We start from the raw sequence: 21,893 nt of genomic DNA on the forward strand, positions 1-21,893 counted from the left end.
AATTAATATTGACAAGCTTCATTAATAAGAATTGATGTTTTTGGCATTAAAATAGGCACTGTATGCGTTTTCCTGTCCTCCACTCTCTGCCGACTTTGATTCCCCATTGACTTGCATTGGGTTTCGTGTTTCAGTCGGCCCCCGACTTTTCGCAATAATCGGCCGATTTCACCCGACACGACTTTTGACAAAGTCGGGTTTCGCGAAACCCAACTAGATCCTAAAAAAGTAAAAGTCGCTCAACTCTAGTACGGTCTATCAAATGGCTATAGTGAACAGGGGTGGAAGGGTAGGAGGACACAAAACAAAAACACCATCTTCCAAAACTTGTTCAATTGTTTCAGAGCAAAAAAAAAAAATCCCAGAAATAGAGATCTACATCAAGCAGTTTCAAAAACTTTTTGTTTTGGGAATGCCTTAAAAAATATCTCTGAGCATATGATTTAGGGTTGCGAGATGCCACAAGCCAGAAGCAGGGCTGTGAAGTTGAAGTCGGTGTCCAATTTGGGGGAGCTGAAGTAGGTCTAAAATGGTCTGACTCCGAAAATATATAATAAATTGGGTACAGAATTTCAGTGCAGGATATGCTGAATATTTTTTCCATAATAATTTGGGAAAGTTATGAAATGTCCTATAAATGTCTGTTCGGTTCCTGATCTAAGGATCTTGGCTTTTAGTTGAGATGAATCTGTGCTGCACTTTATGCACATGCTCAGTAGTGAGCAAGGGCTGTGGGGTCAGAGGTTTGGCTTACTGACTCCACGGCCCTGCCCAGAGTTTGCTAGAGTGTTGAGTCCCAAAGGACATGTTCAGTTTTTTGCTAAGTTTTGGGAGCGGAAATCATCCATAATAACTTGAGAGTTTCTGTGCCAAAGACTCAGTGTGAACACAATCCTAGACTATACATAAGCACTGTAAAGGACTTAATTCAGATCACTCATTTATTAAACTTATCAGTGTGTGGCTGACCGTTGTTTTCTTGAAGCACCACTCCAGAGGTTTTTTTTGTTTTGTTTTTTTCACAACTAGAGTGGTGTTTTAAATTTAAGCACTCTGCCCTGGTCATGAACACACCCTCCAGCATCTTCACTGCTAATCAGCGCCGCCCCTGTCCCGTGACGCCATCTTTCGAGAGCAGTATCTTACTGCCCGTGAGTCCGAAGCTACGTCACAAACTATCACTGCAAGTCTATGAGAGCCAGAACGAGTCTCTCAGACTTACATTGAATAGTGCCCTCCAGCACGCTCCATGAAACACTGGGGCAGCCGAGAGGTCACGAACTGCAGGAGACAGACTGGAGCAGCAGTGAACACAGATGAAAACATGATAAAGTGAGTATCAGACAGGGGACTTGGATTTTATGCACCACTCCAGCGATGAAATAAGAAGAAAAGAAACAAAAACCCAACAACTCTGGAGTGCCGCTTTACGTAAAAGGGGGCAATAAACAGATGATCAGTCCTTCTTAAAGAACTAGAAGCGTAAAAGTTAAAGTAGAACAGCATAGTTTGGGAACATAGATCCAATACGTATGAGGTTATCTGATTATGTGAGATATATACACACACACATTATATATATATATATATATATATATATATATACACATATATATATACATATATACACACACACAGTACAGAGCAAGCAAAAGTTTGGACACACCTTCTCATTTAAAGATTTTTCTGTGTTTTCATGACTATGAAAATTGTAAATTCACACATGTGGATTTATATACTTAACAAAAAAAGTGTGAAACAACTGAAATTATGTCTTATATTCTAGGTACTTCAAAGTAGCCACCTTTTGCTTAGATGACTGCTTTGCACACTCTTGGCATTCTCTCGATGAGCTTCATGAGGTAGTCAATGGAAATGGTTTTCAATTCACAGGTGTGCCCTGTCAGGTTTAATAAATGGGATTTCTTGCCTTATAAATGGGGTTGGGACCATCAGTTCTGTTGTGCAGAAGTCTGGTGGATTCACAGCTGATAGTCTTACTGAATAGACTTTTAGAATTTGTATTATGGCAAGAAAAAAGCAGCTACTCTAAGTAAAGAAAAACGAGTGGCCATCATTAGTTTAAGAAATGAAAACTTTGAAAGTGTCCCCAATTGCAGTAGCAAAAACCATCATGCGCTACAAAGAAACTGGCTCACATGAGGACCGCCCCAGGAAAGGAAGACCAAGAGTCACCTCTGCTTCTGAGGATAAGTTTATCCAAGTCACCAGCCTCAGAAATCGCAGGTTAACAGCAGCTCAGATTAGAGACCAGGTCAATGCCACACAGAGTTCTTGCAGCAGACACATCTCTATAACAACTGTTAAGAGGAGACTTTGTGCAGCACAATAAAAGAACGTTTTGTTTGAACTTGCTTGGGTCACTGCCGTTTCACTATGTATGGTCCTACCGCTGCATCACATTTGGTGGAGAATGCGGGCAGAGAACTAAAGTATACCCCCAGAGAGTGCTGCAGATTGTTGTGCGAGTCTGCTCGAAAAATGGAGGAACTTTTGGAGCAGGTTGTGCTCAGTCAGCAAAGGCTTCAACAAGAGACGCTGCAGTTTCAACATTCCCAGCAAGAGATTTTGCAGCAGCAGCAGGAGACACTGCAGAGGGAGATAGCAGAGCTTCAACGATGTAAAGTGGAGACCCCTAATGTGAGGGGTGAACAGCAGAGTCCTGAAGAGACCCCAAAGGTAAGGGGCGATCATTGGGTGTACCAGTGGTCCTATGTAGAGACTTGGCCTGCCAGGTCTCAAGCAAATGACTTATTGCAATTGCTGGAGGAGTGGCTACAGCCTGAGTTCTGTTCTCCATATGAGATGATGGAGAGAATCGTGGCTGATCAGATGGTGAGGGCTCTGCCGGCCGCCCTGCAGCATTGGGTTGGGCTAAGGGACCTAGGCACCCTGGAACAGCTGATAGAATTGGTTGAGCCGTATAAATCCACTCAGGACGTTGCACCAGAGCCTGGACATGGGGCTAGTAACTGTTCGGTGACATCTAAGCCCATGGACGCTGTGAACACTGTTCAGGAGTCTATGTGTGCCCAACCAGTCTCTGTCACCACTATGGGCACAGCCAGCAGCGAACCAGAATTGTGCCAGGTATTGGTGAATGGGAGCCGAACAGAGGCTCTCCTGGACCCGGAGAGTAAAGTAACTCTGGTCCATAGGTCCCTTGTTGCTGGGGACAACACCAACGGACAGGAAGTGGAGGTGATGGGTATCCACGGAGAAATCCGGGAGTACCCAACCGCGGAGGTCAATGTTTCTACACCGTGTGGGGACATTAGACATGTGGTGGGAGTGAAGACCCTTCCCTATGGGATTGTGTTGGGAAGAGATTTGCCCCTGTTTTGGTCCCAGTGGGAGACCAGGGTCAACCCTCTCACGGAAAAAGTTATACCGGGTGCAGAACCCAAAGATATTGAGACACCTGCCATAGGGGTCACCAACCTAGGGACAGAGTGTAATCCCGATAGGCTCCCCCTAGAGGTAGTGGCAGGAGAAACTAAAGATGTTGTGTCGGGCGTAGAACCCGAAGATCCTAAGATGTATGCCACAGGGGTCGCCAATTTAGGATTAGAGTGTAATCCCGATAGGCTCCCTCTAGAGGTTGTGGCAGTAGAGGTCGCGGGGACCCCATTGAACCCTGAGCTGGAGGTATTCCCTGGTAAGGTTGGGACCGCTCAGATCCAGGGTCCCTTTCGGAGACGCAGATATAAAAGACGCAGGTATAAGAAGAGCCGAGAGTGTATGGTCGCAGAGGCGACTGGGGACGTGCGCACGAGGAACCCTCTGGCATCGGTCAAGGATGGGGCTGGGGTCAGGATAAATTAGATGGAGCGCTCGCAAGACAGCAGTGTCGGGAGTACAGGTTCGGGTGCAGCGTAGTACAGATATATGCTCAGAGTTGCCAGCGCAGTCCGTGGCGTTTCAGCGTGATATAGTCTCTGAGGCACAGAGGAAACGGTACCAGGGGCCCGAAAGCAGATAGGTGACAGGATGACCCGTGGGGTTAGTGAACCTGAAGTAAACAAAGTAAAGACCACCCAAAACTGGCCCAAATCTGCGATTAATCAGAAAAGAGGGTTTGGCTTCTGCAATGGAGATCGGGGTGGGTGGTCCCGTAATGAAATATGGAGGAGAAACGCAAAGGGGAGGGATGCGTGCGTTGATCGATGGTTCCGGTCCCTACTTTGGTTTCTTAATGTAGTGAGCGGGGATGTCAGGGGGGCATACCGATGCCCTGTCTTTTGCCCTTACGGGGTAAAAAATGTTCAACCCCACAGGTATGAACAGGGGGGAGGATATGTGAGGCAGTAACTCCTGGTACAGCTAGGGGGCGCTGTATGTGCACTGTAGAATGTACATGGAAGCGTAGTGAGGCCATGAGGGCGTACTACAGACACAGGTGTGGCTGTAATTAGAATAGTGAAGCAGTGACTGTTTCCTCGTAAAGTGTGACCCCGGCCTAACACAGATTTTTTTCTATCTATCGATAGATAGATATGGGATAGATAGATAGATAGATAGATAGATAGATAGATAGATCTATAGATTAATCTCATTCCTTCTATCTATCTATCCCATATCTATCCATCTATCTATCCATCTATCTGTGTGTGTAATGGAGTGTGGGTTGGACAAATGTTAAAGAGGAGGTTGGACCAGAAATGACATCACAAATATATACATTTTTTTTGTTAAATATGATAACTTTATTTAGCTTACAAAAAAAAAATGCAGGTGACCTGCCAGTAACCTCTGATGCAGATTTGGTGCAGATTTTACCTGTGTCATATTCTGAGCAAATACGGAGCCAATCCTGACCATGGAAACATACCCTTAAGGCCCCGTCTCACTTAGCGATTTACCAACGATCACGACCAGCGATACGACCTGGCCGTGATCGTTGGTAAGTCGCTGTGTGGTCGCTGGGGAGCTGTCACACAGACCGCTCTCCCCAGCGACCAACGATCAGGGGAACGACTTCGGCATCGTTGAAACTGTCTTCAACGATGCCGAAGTCCCCCTGCAGCACCCGGGTAACCAGGGTAAACATCGGGTTACTAAGCGCAGGGCCGCGCTTAGTAACCCGATGTTTACCCTGGTTACAAAAAAAAACAAACACTACATACTCGCCTTTCGGTGTCCAGGTCCCTTGCCGTCTGCTTCCTGCTCTCACTGACTCCCGGCCGTACACTGAGAGCAGAGCGCAGCGGTGACGTCACTGCTGTGCTCTCACTTCTCACTGTACGGCCGGCAGTCAGTGAGAGCAGGAAGCAGACGGCAAGGGACCTGGACACCGAAAGGCGAGTATGTAGTGTTTGTTTTTTTTTGTAACCAGGGTAAACATCGGGTTACTAAGCGCGGCCCTGCGCTTAGTAACCCGATGTTTACCCTGGTTACCAGTGAAGACATCGCTGGATCGGTGTCACACACACCGATTCAGCAATGTCAGCGGGGCCTCAACGACCAAAAAAAGGTCCAGGCCATTCCGACACGACCAGCGATCTCGCAGCAGGGGCCTGATCGCTGGTACGTGTCACACATAGCGAGATCGCTATGGAGGTCGCTGTTGCGTCACAAAACTTGTGACTCAGCAGCGATCTCGCTAGCGATCTCGCTATGTGAGACGGGGCCTTTAGAAGCACCCTTGACTAAGTAGCTCCCCTCACCCTCAGAACCTCCAAACAGAGTAAAACAGCCCTGGCTCACATCGCATACCCGATTTCTCCAGCGATGCTCTAGGAGTGCTGATGAAGATTGGGTACACGTCAAAAAATGTTTGCATAGAATGTATTTAGAATAAGTGATCCCCAATATCTTGTGTGTAACTTTTCGGTCATATAAATCAGACCTTCTTCAGACAGGGATACAATAAAAGACAAAAAAACAAATAAATAAATGATATGCAAGCATAATTAAACCCAAACGATCAAAAGATTATGTTAAAGTAAAATACAAAAGCAGCACCACACAGTTAATAAATAAGAAAAATATATACCGTAAATCAAGAATTGTCACATTGATATGGTACAAGTTAATATAGAACAATGTGATAAATCATATAGACTATAGAGCACACAGAGTTATGGAAGTATAATAAAAATGTAATGTAAATAGATATTAATGAACAATGTTATTAAAATTAATTAATTTTTTTTAAAAAGATTGAAATAAAAGTAGAAAAAAAATATATTTTTTTAATTTTTCATTTGTTATTTCATCATTCATTCTCTTTTTTTTTGCATTTTTTCTACTTTCATTTCAATTTTGTTGAATTGTTATTAATTTTATTTACATTGTTCATAAATATCTATTTACATTTAATTCTTATCATTACTTATACTTCCATACCTCTGGGTGCTCTATATTATATATAATTTATCATATTGTTCTATATTAACTTGAATCATATCAATGTGACAATTCTTGATTTATATATTTTTCTTATTTATGAATTAATCTGTGGTGCTGCTTTTGTATTTTACTTTAACAATTTTTTGATTGTTTGGGTTTTAATTATGTTTACATATTTGATTTTTTTTGTCTTTTATTGTATCCCAGTCTGAAGAAGGTCTGATTATAAGACCGAAACGTTGCACACAAGATATTGGGAACACTTATTCTAAATAAATTCTTTGCAAACATTTTTTAGAGTGCCAGATTTTTTAATATTCTCTAGGAGTGCTGAACACTTATGGAGGAAAACTCGCACACCAGAAGACTTCATCCACTTCAATGTATGTTAAGAACCTATATTTCTGCCCTTCACCTCACCAAACAGACCTACTACACCATCCTGATCTCCTCACTATCCAACAACCCCAAGGAACTTTTTGACACCTTTCACTACCTCCTCAGGCCAAAAGCACAAGCCCCTATCACAGATATTTGTGCTGATGACCTGGCCTCCAACTTTATAGAGAAAATAGATAATATCCGTCAGGAAATCCACTCCCAGCCACCAAGTGCAGTGACTCCCATCCCTCCCTGCATTTCCCCTGGCTCACTCTCCACATTCGATCCTATCACAGAAGAAATCTCCAGGTTCCTCTCTTCTTCTCATCCGACTACATGCACTACTGACCTCATTCCCTCACACCTCCTCCAGTCGCTCTCTCCAGTCATTACAACTCACGTAACTACAATCTTTAATCTCTCCCTCTCCTCTGGCATTTTCCCCTCCTCCTTCAAACACTATCATTGCTCCATTATTAAAGAAACCCGCCCTCGACCCATCCTGCACAAACAACTACAGACCAGTCTCCAATCTCCCCTTCATCGGTAAACTCTGGGAGCGCCTGATATACTCCCGCCTTACCCATTACCTGATCACTCACTCCCTCCTAGACCCTTCACAGTCCGGTTTCCGCCCCTACATTCGACAAACTGAATTCTTCAAAGTGATCAACGACCTTCTGACAGCAAAATGTAACGGTGACCACTCTCTGCTCATTATTTTCAACCTTTCGACACTGTTGACCATCCTCTCCTACTCAGTAGGCTCCAGTCACTAGGCGTTAAGGACACTACTATCTCCTGGTTCTCTTCCTATCTTTCTGACAGCTCCTTCAGTGTCCTTTTTGCTGGCTCCACTTCATCTCCTCTTCCTCTCGCTGTCGGGGTAACTCAAGGCTCAGTCCTTGGCGCCCTTCTCTTCTCCCTCTACACGGCTCCAATTGGACAGACCATCAGCAGAATTGACTTTCAGTACCATCTTTATGCCAATGACACACAACTATACACTTCATCCCATGATCTTACCCAGTGGCGTAACTACAAAGTTATGGGCCCCGGTGCGAACTTCCAAATGGGGCCCCCCCCCGCCATAAAATTCAATGTAACCCCCATAGAATACAATGCAGCCCCCCTCATAGTATAATGCAGCCCCTCCATACAGGGGCAGTGAGAAAGACACGAGCAAATGGTGACTAGGGGGCAGGGGAGAGGGCACAAGTGGGCAAGGAAGACAGGCACAAGGGGACACATGGGGGCTAGGAGGCAGGGGAGAAGGTTACAAGGGGACTAGTGGGCAAGGGAGACTGACACAAGGGGACAATGGAGACTGACACAAGGGGCACATGGGGACAAGTGGGCAAGGGAGACTGACACAAAGGGCACATGGGGACTAGTGGACAAGGGAGACTGGCACACGGGGACACACGGGGACAAGGGACAAGGGGACAAGGGAGACAGGCACAAGGGGACACACAGGGACTAGTGGGCAAGAGACTGACACAAGGGATACTCAAGGGACAAGGGGACAAGGGAGACAGGCACAAGGGGACACACAGGGACTAGTGGGCAAGAGACTGACACAAGGGATACAAGCACAAGGGGACACACAGGGACAAGTGGGAAAGGGAGACTGACACACAGGGACTAGTGGGCGAAGGAGACTGACACAAGCACAAGGGGACAAAGGAGACTGACACAAGCACAAGGGGACATAGGAGACAGGCACATGGGGACACACAGGGACTAATGGGCAAGGCAGACTGGCACATGGGGACACAAGCATAAGGGAGACAGGCTCAAGGGGACACACGGCCCCCTGACCTGCCAGAGCCGCTTGCAGCTGTGACCGTGGTAGTTACGCCGCTGCCTCACACACACACATACTACAGATATCACACACACACTACAGATATCACACACACACACACACACACACATCATACTACAGATATCACACACACACACATCAGTTATCACACACACACTACAGATATCACACACACACACACACACTACAGATATCACACACACACACACACATCATATTACAGATATCACACACATACTACAGTTATCACACACACACTACAGATATCACACACACACAGACATACTACAGATATCACACACACACTACAGTTATCACACACACACTACAGATATCACACACACACATACTACAGATATCACACACACACACACACACACACACACACACACACCAGAGATACCAGCTCATATACACAACTCACAATCTCCTCTCTGGTACAGGGGTGGCTGATGTAAACCGGCTGCAGCTCCTCAGCTTCTCCTGACTAAAGCGGCTCTGTCCCGCACCTCCCCCTGCTCTCGCCTTCTGTCCCGGGGTTATTTTGGCTTTCTCTTAAATACGATCTCATTCAGAGGTACATGAGATGTATGAGGGGGAAAAAACAGATTGAGAAGCTGTCTCATCGTGATGACTGGAGCTGCTTCCTGTCTCTCACGTGCCCCGGCTGCCCCCTTCCCCTAGATACGCCTCGCACTGTTGCTGTGCAGGAGGAATCCCCTGCACTGCAATATGGTGTTGGGTGCCAGCACAGCCCGCACAGTGGTCTATCCAGCACAGCCCGCACAGTGGTCTATCCAGCACAGCCCGCACAGTGGTCTATCCAGCACAGCCCGCACAGTGGTCTATCCAGCACAGCCCGCACAGTGGTCTATCCAGCACAGCCCGCACAGTGGTCTATCCAGCACAGCCCGCACAGTGGTCTATCCAGCACAGCCCGCACAGTGGTCTATCCAGCACAGCCCGCACAGTGGTCTATACAGCACAGCCCGCATCTCTCGCCCCCCCCCCGAGAATGCCCCCACAGTCCAGTAAAAAAACAAAAAAACACTCTCCTTACCTTTCCTCTTGCCAGCGTTGCTTCCTGCTCCGATCTCAGGCTCGGCTGCAGTCTGCCCGGGACACAGCAGGTGCGCGATGATATGACGTCATCGCGCACCTGCAGTGTCAGAGGCAGAGCGGGGAATGATGGGAGAGGGAGCGTCTGTAGACGCTCTCTCCTCCGTCATTGCATTTAACTGTACCGGCGTCAGACGCCGGTATAGTTGAATGCGACGGCGGGGGGGGTGAGTCGGTGGCGGGGGGAGGCGGATCGAGCAGCCCATGACTGGCACCGGCTCTTCTGGCATTTGCCAGAAGTGCCCGATGGCCAGTCCGGCCCTGCTCTGACCTGCCGGCCCCGGGCCCCTGACCTGCCGGGCCCGGTCGCAGTGGCAACCGCGGTAGTTACGCCCCTGTCCATACTGTACAATGGCCACACATAGTGCTCTATACTGTACAATGGCCACACATGATGCTCCATACTGTACAATTGGCCACACATGATATTGCCTACAGTATAATGGCCACACATAGTTACTCCTACACACGCGGCTGAGCTCCGTACACATTGCACATGCGGCTCCCCTCCGTACACCTCGTACACACACGGCTCCGCTCCGTACACCTCATACACACACGGCTCCGCTCCGTACACCTCATACACACCCGGCTCCGCCTTGTACACCTCATACACACACGGCTCCGCTCCGTACACCTCATACACACACGGCTCCGCTCCGTACACCTCATACACACCCGGTTCCGCCTTGTACACCTCGTACACACACGGCTCCGCTCCGTACACCTCATACACACACAGCTCCGCTCCGTACACCTCATACACACACAGCTCCGCTCCGTACACCTCATACACACACGGCTCCGCTCCGTACACCTCATACACACACGGCTCCGCTCCGTACACCTCATACACACACGGCTCCGCCTTGTACACCTCATACACACACGGCTCCGCTCCGTACACCTCATACACACACAGCTCCGCTCCGTACACCTCATACACACACAGCTCCGCTCTGTACACCTCATACACACACAGCTCCGCTCTGTACACCTCATACACACACTGCTCTGCTACATCCACACAAACCCCTCCTGACCTCACACAAAAGCTTACCCTCCTCCAGCATGATGACAACCAGCACTGCACTACTGTCCTGCACTACACGGAAGCCCTTGATCATGTGACTCCGACTCCTCTCCTCCTGTGACCTCATCCTAGGTCCTGTGCGCACAGAGCAGCTGCAGCCATAGTTGTGGTGTGCGGCTCTCTGTGGTGGAGGGGCTCTGCTGCCGTGACAAGTGCAGTCCCACCCGTGATCGCGCATGCACTGAGAGAGTGCATGCGCACCAGGGCCTGTAAAGAAGGTTTATAAAGGGCCGGCGGCCCATTTTGTAGCTCAGAGTTCTTAGGGGCCCCTAAGCACTGCGGGCCCCGTCGCAATTGCGACCCCTGCGACCGCGGTAGTTACGCCCCTGATCTTACCCCCTGCTAACTACAGAACGTCAGTGACTGTCTGTCCGCAGTCTCCAACATCATGTCCACTATCTGAAACTCAACCTCTCAACTGAACTTCTTCTGCTCCCGCTGTCTACTAACCTCCCTAAATCTGACATTTCCCTCTCCGTGGGTGGCACCATAATAATGCCCCGGCAGCAGGCACGCTGTCTGGGTGTTATGTTTGACACCAATCTCTCCTACACCTCCCATATACAAGCCTAGCCGATCGCTGTGCTCTGTAAACGACTTTCGACTAACCTCTGCACTAATCCGTACCTCCCACTCTTGACTCCAAGACTTCTTCCGCGCTGCGCCAATCCTCTGGAATGCTCTACCTCAAGAAATTAGAACCAGCCACAACTTGCACAGTTTTAGGCACTTCCTCAAAACACATTTGTTCAGAGCGGCATATCACGTTCCCTAATCAAAGTCATTTTAGGTGGAAGTGTGCGTGTGTAGCCCATTCACTATCTCCACCTATCCACCACCCCCTAAAGATGGCTGGACCGTCATTGTAAATGCACACCTGTACTTTGTATCTCTCCCACCTCATTGTAGATTGTAACCTCTCACGAGCAGGGTTGTTTTATTGTTTTAATCATTATATTACTGTTAGCGCTGTTACTTATGACTGTTGTGTTTGAAACTGTTTAACTGTAATGCGCTGCGGAACATGTTGGCGCTATATAAATAAAGATTATTATTATTTATTTTACTAGCCAGAGTACAAATATTTAATATCATGCGTTCATAAATTGTAGCATTAGGTGTCGGAGTTACTAAAAAAAATACTAAGAAGCGAGAAGTCTGAAATATGTGGAGTGTAGCTGAGGGGGACGAAAAAAAAAAAAAGTCTGCCGTCGGTTCCCATAGCAACAATGGCCAGCTGAACGCTGCACCTTTTCAGTCCTCTGCACGTGGAGCAAGAACATTGTATGCAGCGGGGTTCAAAGGACTCACATTTGAACATTACAAGAGAAAGCCAGGTCAGTAAGGCTACAAGTCCCGCAAGAGGTGGACAAGCTGCTCTGCATCTCAAGAAACTTTTTCTTTTCTCCTATGCTTTAACAATCAGTCTCAAAATTGACTGGGACGTAAAGGCATCTTTCCCAGCCAAAGTAGGAAGGACATTTATTGGCTACTAATTTATCTGAGGCCCATACTGCTCATGATATTTGGTCCTGTAAATCACTGCACATACTCCGGAATAGTTCCAGAAATCCCTGTCTATGAATACAGCTCGCTGTACAATCTGCAAATACAAGAGAAAGTTCCAGCATGAAAATATGGAGTCATACATGACCACAATCCAGAAACACTGCATCTTCTCTGAGCTAAAGCACATTTAAAATGGATTGAGGGGGGGGGAAAAAAAAAAAAAAAAAAAAAAAATAAAAAATAAAAAAATCGAAAACTGTTCTGCGGTCAGATGAATCAAAATGTGAAATTCTATATGGAAACCTTGGATACTGTGACCTGGAGAGGAGAGGGACTGTCCATCGTATCAGTGCACAGTTTAAACGCCTGCATCTCCCATGGCGTGGGGTTAGTGCCTATGACATGGGCAGCTTACACATCTTGAAGAGCGCTATCAATGTTGAGCATTATACAGAGGTTTTAGAAAAGTATCAATCCAGACAACATCTATTTCAGAGAAGGCCTTGCATATTTCAGCTAGACAATGCATCCATCACAACATGGCCACCTGCAGTCCAGACCCTTCACCAATAGAAAACATTTGAGGCATTATGATCAAATAATGGAGCAAAGACGACCCAGAACTGTTAAGCAGCGAGAATCCGACATCAGACAAGAATTGGACAACATTCCTCTCCTAAACCTCCAACAATTGGTCTCCTCACTTCTCAGACTGTAGTAAAAAAAGAAGAGGGGATGCTACACAATGGTAGAAATTGCCCCACCAAACTTTTGTTGAAATGTGTTGCTGCCATCAAATTCTAGTTTTCATTTTTTTTTCAAATGATATGGAAAAAAAAAAATTTATTTCAACTTCTGATGTGTGTTCGATGTACTGAATAAAATATCAAATCACTGCACTTGTGTCATTACATTTTCTACATCGTCTCAATTTATTATTATTATTATTAGCAGGGCTGTGGAAGTCGGAGCCCATTTTGGTGGAGTAGGAGTCTTGGAAATTGAGGAGTCGGAGGTTTGGCTTACCGACTCCACAGCCCTGATTATTAGTGTTGTACCTCCAGAGGGCATGCGCTGGACGGTGGCCATGAACACAATAGGGCAGATTTATCAACACTGGCCTAGCACACAACCATGCTATAACAGTGTTGTTGAAATGCACGGCATCATAATTGCTACTTCAGAGACTGGAGTAGTGTTTCTGACATACAAAACGCCAGCAATTGTGATGAATCTGAAGGGCAGACGTGGCCATGACCAGTCTCGCCCATTTAGGCAGAGCTTAAAAATTGTCGAAAAACCACTAAATGCTACAACATTTTTGAGCAACTCCATGATGCTCCAAAAATGTACAACTTTTCAAAGCTTTTACTTCAGCTTTGAAAAGAAAAAAAAAAAAAGCTTTGATGAATCGGCCCCAACGTGGCTCTATAATAGTGATATGAAGAAAATGTAACATACATGTGCCAAACTGATGAATGACACGTGGTACATGTAGGTACACTCCATATGGTGTTTCATCTCAGACTCACACGGCAAGCAGGAGCTACATTGCTCTTCCAGACCAGATCATATCCCATCAGCCCCACTCAGCAATATATAAAGTAGACCAATATTTCTCCAAAATTTAGCCAAGTGGACAAGGTTCTCCAATGAGAGCCTCAATCCATTTATTTCAATGGATGTGCCCTGTATAGAAAGGTTCACACTTACTGTTGAGGTCATGCTCAGATACAGATTTATGTAGTAAAATGCTAGTATATTTTGAAATATGCAATCTTCCATATTTTACCGAGATTTCCACCCATGGAAAGTCTCCATGTAACATGCGTGTTCAGTGGCACAAAAATCTGGTCATAGGAATTGACCTTAAAGGCAATGGACATATATTTTCATATGAAAACGAAATTAAGAGAGAAAACAAAAATTGGAATGACAGAACCACCATTTTTAAAGTGTATGGAGCGAAGCTGTGCCCACTAGACTGCGTCTGACCGGGAGAACGTGTATCTCATACATTGCCTCCGTTGCTGGCTCAAATAGATGAATCCTCCCAGCGCACAGTGCAAGTGCTGGGGGGAATTCAAAAGTCTGCCGTCACACAGAGTGTGTGCTGGGGGATTCAAAAGTCTGCCGTCACACAGAGTGTGTGCTGGGGGATTCAAAAGTCTGCCGTCACACAGAGTGTGTGCTGGGGGATTCAAAAGTCTGCCGTCACACAGAGTGTGTGCTGGGGGATTCAAAAGTCTGCCGTCACACAGAGTGTGTGCTGGGGGATTCAAAAGTCTGCCGTCACACAGAGTGTGTGCTGGGGAGATTCAAAAGTCTGCCGTCACACAGTGTGTGCTGGGGGGATTCAAAAGTCTGCCGTCACACAGAGTGTGTGCTGGGGGGATTCAAAAGTCTGCCGTCACACAGAGTGTGTGCTGGGGGATTCAAAAGTCTGCCGTCACACAGAGTGTGTGCTGGGGAGATTCAAAAGTCTGCCGTCACACAGAGTGTGTGCTGGGGGGATTCAAAAGTCTGCCGTCACACAGAGTGTGTGCTGGGGGGATTCAAAAGTCTGCCGTCACACAGAGTGTGTGCTGGGGGGATTCAAAAGTCTGCCGTCACACAGAGTGTGTGCTGGGGGGATTCAAAAGTCTGCCGTCACACAGAGTGTGTGCTGGGGGGATTCAAAAGTCTGCCGTCACACAGAGTGTGTGCTGGGGGGATTCAAAAGTCTGCCGTCACACAGTGTGTGCTGGGGGGATTCAAAAGTCTGCCGTCACAGAGTGTGTGCTGGGGAGATTCAAAAGTCTGCCGTCACACAGTGTGTGCTGGGGGGATTCCAAAGTCTGCCGTCACACAGAATGATGGCAGACTTGTCATTTTAGACCGGACAACCCCGTTAAGGCTTGGGTCACACTAGCGTATAGCATCCGATGCGATATGCTAAGAACTCGTGGCTCCTGCTCTGTTGCAAGTTTGAGCTGAGTGTCATGCTACTGTGCTCCGATCCTCTCGCACGACAGGATCAGAGCACAGATGTGGAAGAGAAGGAGAAAGTAATTTCTCCATCTCCTCCATTGCCAGCGTACGCGAGAATCGCCCTGCACTTGGGTGACATCTGAGTGCCATGCGATGTTTCGCAAGCACGCACAGACTTGTATGAAGTCTATGGGTGAATGTAAATCCTCATGAAGAAATATTTGCAGATGTGCACTGGCTCATAGAATAACACTAGGCCGAATTAACATGAATCCAGTACCTTTTTTCTTTTTATCGTCCCATCTGCCTTGGTCCCTGGCCAGCCTTCTGCGAAAGAACCTTTTCCCTGTGAAAGGTCGCCTATAAGAAGTGGTCGGTAGACTTCGAAATTTCTTTTTCTCATCTCCGGCCTTCTCCAGCAGTTCGTCTAGAACCGGACTGAACAGGTATTCTCCTTCACAAGGAATAGCGCAAAGACAGGATCTGGCCTGAAGGTCGCCGGGCCAACACTTCAGCAATAGGGCCCAGTCTTGGGGTTATATTTGACACAGAACTTTCCTTGATTCCCGATATCCAATTGCTCACCTTTGAAACTGATAAAACGCTTACTGTTGCTCTTATTCATGCTCATCTGGACTATTGCAACTCTCCACTGATCGGTCTCCCTATAACCGGACTCTCTCCTCTCCTATCCGTCCTGAATGTGGCAGCCAGGGTCATAGTTATGTCCAGCTGCTTCACCAATGCCTCCACCTTGAGCCAGTCATTACACTGGTTGCCCATTCGCTACAGAATACAATACAAACTCATATCTCTCACCCACAAAGCCTTCCACCATTCTGGACCACACGGTATCTCCTCCCTCATCTCCATCTATAGTCTCACACGTGCCCTCCATTCTGCAACTGACCTAAGACTAACATCCTCCATAATACGAACCTCTCACCTCCGTCTCCAAAACGTCTCCTGTGCTGCGCCAGTTCTCTGGAACGCACTACCCCAAAAGAATCCGACTGATACCTAGCCCCCGTGTTTTTAAGCATGCTTTAAAAACATATCTCTTTAAACAACCTATCACCTCAACTCGCTAAGGCTACGTTCACATTTGCGGTCGGCGCCGCAGCGTCGCCGCATGCGTCATGCGCCCCTATATTTAACATGGGGGCGCATGGACATGCGTCGCACTTGCGTTTTGCGCCGCATGCGTCCCTGCGGCGCCCGCGTCCGGGCGCAGAGGACGCAGCAAGTTGCATTTTTGCTGCGTCCAAAATCAATGAAAAAAAAGGACGCATGCGGCGCAAAATGCAGCGTTGTGCATGCGTTTTTGTTTGCGTTGTGCGTTGCGGCGCCGACGCTGCGGCGCACAACGCAAATGTGAACGTAGCTTAACCTCTTATTCAGAATCTGCTTCCTATTACTCATCTGTCTCCACACCCTCCATGAACATGATAACTGCACTTAAACATGCTGGCTGATGACCGGATCATGCAGCTTTATGTGAAGACCCCTACTGTAATTGCTGGGCCTGATACAATAGGTGAAAAGCGTTTGTTCTATCCCCCTATTTCCTTATAGATTGTAAGCTTGTGAGCAGGGCCCTCACTCCTAATGTCACTGTCCTACCTTGTATTGAATTGCCTGTATGCGTCACTGGTTAATTGTAAAGTGCTGTGGAATATGTTGGTGCCATAATTATATTGTTATAGTTCTCAGCTTGTGCTAAGCTGGTAAACTATAAACTTATGAAACCTACAGCAAGGAAAGAAGCTGGAATCAGGGACGCCTTACTTTATGTGGTCCTCAATCCAGGCAGTATAAAGATGCCAATCAAGTTCCATTAAGATGAGGTTCATTAAAGGACTCCCAAAAATAACATTTATTCTAACCAAAAGTGTAGTATAAGTGCAATAAAATGCTTACCAATGGCCGTCTTCCCCAGCTTCCTGCACTACTCTGGTCCATGTGACTTCAACCCTAGCCTGGCAGGTTCACACTGGGGTTTACCTGTGAGTTGGAAGTGGCGTTTACACAGAGAGACTATGAAGTGCGAGAATGACACTCCGTAGGTACATACTGTGAGAAAGGGACTGACGCGACCCTGTGAAGACAGCGATTGGAAGCAATGTTATTGCACTTACCCAAGCCTGTCTAAAGGAGTATGTAATGTAAATTATATCAAAAAGAGGTCTCCGAGGACACGTGCCGTGCTCTGTGATTGCAGCCATGATGCCAGTAGTAGGCCACGTGACAGCTGAAGGCACATCAGATAAGACTGGCAGGAGCGCTGGAGTGGGGGATAGGAAAGGAGAGCGCCGATGGCCGGTATCAAGTTTTAATAACTGTCCTAAGGCCCAATTTGAACTAAGTGCTGGGAGGAAGGGGGTTAAAACCTGTTGTCACTGCTGCACGTTCACACTATTGGGGATTTTTCTGCTCAAAAACTTTGTTTAAAAAATGTTTGGGGTATATTATTTGGCACAGCTTTTCAGCATGCGCCATTTTTTTTCTGGGTTATTGATTTGGTGGTCAAAAATCTGGAGCTTTTCTTCCGGCAGAAACTCCACAAGCGCGCACATGTAGCCTTATCCACAAAAAACACCACATACACCCAGAGAAATCAATAGGAAGTGTATTGGGAGAGGATTTCAAGACACTTTTTAATGTGAATATTGGACCAGAATCAGACTCAAAACCTCCAATACCCTCATAAAGGCTCAGAGTCTACGTTAAAGGGATTGTCAAGACCGTTTTGTCCAGGCACGCGCGGTCAGCGACCCTAGTCACAGTGCATGGCGGGAGGTCCCCCCTACGTATACTGCACCGTCGTCACAGGCAACCAGGGGCCAAACAGTCTGACTGGGCCGCGGCTGTGTACTGTAACGACACTTTCCTACACAGGGCCCACTGTGGGTCACGGTCCGTCACAGTGGGCCCATCCTGACAGCGCGCACATGCCCCACCGCAGCGACATTCCGCAGCTTTTCTGGCCCATAGAGAATGAATGGAGCGGTGGGGATAAAAGTTGAGGTCGGCCCCCCATGGTCAGTAAGTTGCCACCTATCCTGTGCCAGGGATACCCTGCCTCCACTGGAGGAGCCCTCTAGTGTGCCCCATAGGCCAGGTACCAGGCAGGGGCGCCCGCAGGCAGCTCAGCATGGCAGTGACTGCATAAATAGCAACTCCACAAACAATGGCTGCGCCGAGGAAGCATGTGTAGTGGCCAGGAGACAATGGGCCGCTGCCCGCCGCCACAGCACTGCCATTGTGCGCAGCAGCCGTGCCCGGAGCGGCCATGTGCAGACAATAGCTCGCCATTATTTACATGCGCATGTATACATACAAGAACTGGTGTGTGCCTCCCCCGGTACCACCTCCTCCGGTCTCCCAGTGTGCTCCTCCCATCTGTCCCTCCATTACCCAGCACCCCGCCCCTTTTGAACCGGTACCTGCGTTCCCGGTGTCCGCTCCTCCTCCTCCTCGGTGTCTCCGCCTCATGTCTTCTCCGCTCACGCTCTTTATTCCGCCATTCGCGGCACGCTCGACCTGTTACCCACCGCCGCCGCGCAAGGCCACGCCCCCCGGCTCTATATACCATGATCCCACTGGCTCCCGCCCGCCGGCGCTCGTTCCTCCGCGCGCTGTGATTGGCTCAGGCAGTAGCCACACACACAAAGCGCTGCCTCTTTCCTCCACCACGCTCAGAGCACGCAGGCCCGGCCGTACTCGGGGTATTATTGTGGCTCTACGTAAGCTACGTACCGTATGCGCACACGGATTGGCAGCACAGCGCAGCAGCGTCTGTGAATCCAAGCGGCCGTGGAAAGTGTGGTTGAGCAGCAAGAGGGTAAATAAGGTTGCGGAAACAAAGAAGTCTTAAAGGTGCAGGGCACTAAAGTGAATTCATTCGGGGGTCGGGCTGCACAGGTGTGGGGCTACTGCAGCTGGAGCCTGAGCACAGAGCCCAGTGCTGCTCCGGGAGGGAAATGCGGAGTTGTGCGGAGGACACCAGTGGTGCAGCGCGGCGCCAGAGTACGTGCTCGGTAAAGGGGTTTTACAGACACAAAAGAAAGCAAAACACCGCTGTGACTGCCCCTCCGAGGACCCCTCTTTTGTTTTAGCTTCCCCCCAGCTACCTTTGCTGTCTGTTATTGTTTACATCTTGCACTTCCGGTCGCCTCTGCTACTAGGCTGCATTTTCCAAGAGGCAGTGCTGTATCTGTGCCACAGCTCACACACTGCTAAACTCACTGCCCACTCACGTCACCTACAAAAGCACCATCCGGAGGCTCCTACAGTCTCAAGATGGATACATCGCTGCGTCCGGAGACTCCTACAGTCTCAAGGTGGATACATCGCTGCGTCCGGTGACTCCTACAGTCTCAAGGTGGATACATCGCTGCGTCCGGAGACTCCTACAGTCTCAAGGTGGATACATCGCTGCGTCCGGTGACTCCTACAGTCTCAAGGTGGATAAATCGCTGCGTCCGGAGACTCCTACAGTCTCAAGGTGGATACATCGCTGCGTCCGGAGACTCCTACAGTCTCAAGGTGGATACATCGCTGCGTCCGGAGACTCCTACAGTCTCAAAGTGGATACATCGCTGCGTCCGGAGACTCCTACAGTCTCAAGGTGGATACATCGCTGCGTCCGGTGACTCCTACAGTCTCAAAGTGGATACATCGCTGCGTCCGGTGACTCCTACAGTCTCAAAGTGGATACATCGCTGCGTCCGGAGACTCCTACAGTCTCAAAGTGGATACATCGCTGCGTCCGGTGACTCCTACAGTCTCAAAGTGGATACATCGCTGCGTCCGGAGACTCCTACAGTCTCAAGGTGGATACATCGCTGCGTCCGGAGACTCCTACAGTCTCAAAGTGGATACATCGCTGCGTCCGGTGACTCCTACAGTCTCAAAGTGGATACATCGCTGCGTCCGGAGACTCCTACAGTCTCAAGGTGGATACATCGCTGCGTCCGGAGACTCCTACAGTCTCAAAGTGGATACATCGCTGCGTCCGGTGACTCCTACAGTCTCAAAGTGGATACATCGCTGCGTCCGGAGACTCCTACAGTCTCAAGGTGGATACATCGCTGCGTCCGGTGACTCCTACAGTCTCAAAGTGGATACATCGCTGCGTCCGGAGACTCCTACAGTCTCAAGGTGGATACATCGCTGCGTCCGGTGACTCCTACAGTCTCAAGGTGGATAAATCGCTGCGTCCGGAGACTGCTACAGTCTCAAGGTGGATACATCGCTGCGTCCGGTGACTCCTACAGTCTCAAGGTGGATAAATCGCTGCGTCCGGAGACTCCTACAGTCTCAAGGTGGATACATCGCTGCGTCCGGTGACTCCTACAGTCTCAAGGTGGATACATCGCTGCGTCCGGAGACTCCTACAGTCTCAAGGTGGATACATCGCTGCGTCCGGAGACTCCTACAGTCTCAAGGTGGATACATCGCTGCGTCCGGAGACTCCTACAGTCTCAAGGTGGATACATCGCTGCGTCCGGAGACTCCTACAGTCTCAAGGTGGATACATCGCTGCGTCCGGTGACTCCTACAGTCTCAAGGTGGATAAATCGCTGCGTCCGGAGACTCCTACAGTCTCAAGGTGGATACATCGCTGCGTCCGGAGACTCCTACAGTCTCAAGGTGGATACATCGCTGCGTCCGGAGACTCCTACAGTCTCAAGGTGGATACATCGCTGCGTCCGGAGACTCCTACAGTCTCAAGGTGGATACATCGCTGCGTCCGGTGACTCCTACAGTCTCAAGGTGGATACATCGCTGCGTCCGGTGACTCCTACAGTCTCAAGGTGGATACATCGCTGCATCCGGTGACTCCTACAGTCTCAAGATGGATAAATCGCTGCGTCCGGAGACTGCTACAGTCTCAAGGTGGATACATCGCTGCGTCCGGAGACTCCTACAGTCTCAAGGTGGATACATCGCTGCGTCCGGAGGCTTCTACAGTCTCAAGGTGGATACATCGCTGCGTCCGGTGACTCCTACAGTCTCAAGATGGATAAATCGCTGCGTCCGGAGACTCCTACAGTCTCAAGGTGGATACATCGCTGCATCCGGAGACTCCTACAGTCTCAAGGTGGATACTTCGCTGCGTCCGGAGGCTTCTACAGTCTCAAGGTGGATACATCGCTGCGTCCGGTGACTCCTACAGTCTCAAGGTGGATACATCGCTGCGTCCGGTGACTCCTACAGTCTCAAGGTGGATACATCGCTGCGCCCGGTGACTCCTACAGTCTCAAGGTGGATACATCGCTGCGCCCAGTGACTCCTATAGTCTCAAGGTGGATACATCGCTGCGTCTGGAGACTCCTACAGTCTCAAGGTGGATAAATCACTGCGTCCGGAGGCTTCTACAGTCTCAAAGTGAATACATCGCTGCGTCCAGTGACTCCTACAGTCTCAAGGTGGATACATCGCTGCGTCCGGTGACTCCTACAGTCTCAAGGTGAATACATCGCTGCGCCCGGTGACTCCTACAGTCTCAAGGTGGATACATCGCTGCGTCCGGTGACTCCTACAGTCTCAAGGTGGATGCATCGCTGCGTCCGGTGACTCCTACAGTCTCAAGGTGGATACATCGCTGCGTCCGGT

At 48.6% G+C, this 21,893-nt stretch overlaps 1 protein-coding gene across 2 annotated transcripts in view; it reads right to left on the bottom strand.

Annotated features, from left to right (window-relative positions):
* Positions 1–18,909, bottom strand: part of USP49 (ubiquitin specific peptidase 49) — a 109,711-nt gene extending 90,802 nt beyond the window's left edge. Inside the window, exon 1 of one of the 2 annotated variants that reach the window (XM_077295309.1) lies at positions 18,613–18,683. The gene's annotated coding sequence lies outside the window, so the exon portion shown is untranslated. Of the gene's footprint in view, positions 1–18,612; positions 18,684–18,718 lie in introns of those variants that run through there. The other variant, XM_077295308.1, reaches the window with a different exon arrangement.
* Positions 18,910–21,893: the final 2,984 nt, after the last annotated feature.

The sequence above is a fragment of the Ranitomeya variabilis genome, chromosome 3 (genome assembly GCF_051348905.1).
Source record: "Ranitomeya variabilis isolate aRanVar5 chromosome 3, aRanVar5.hap1, whole genome shotgun sequence".
In the NCBI taxonomy this organism is placed as follows: Eukaryota; Metazoa; Chordata; class Amphibia; order Anura; family Dendrobatidae; genus Ranitomeya; species Ranitomeya variabilis.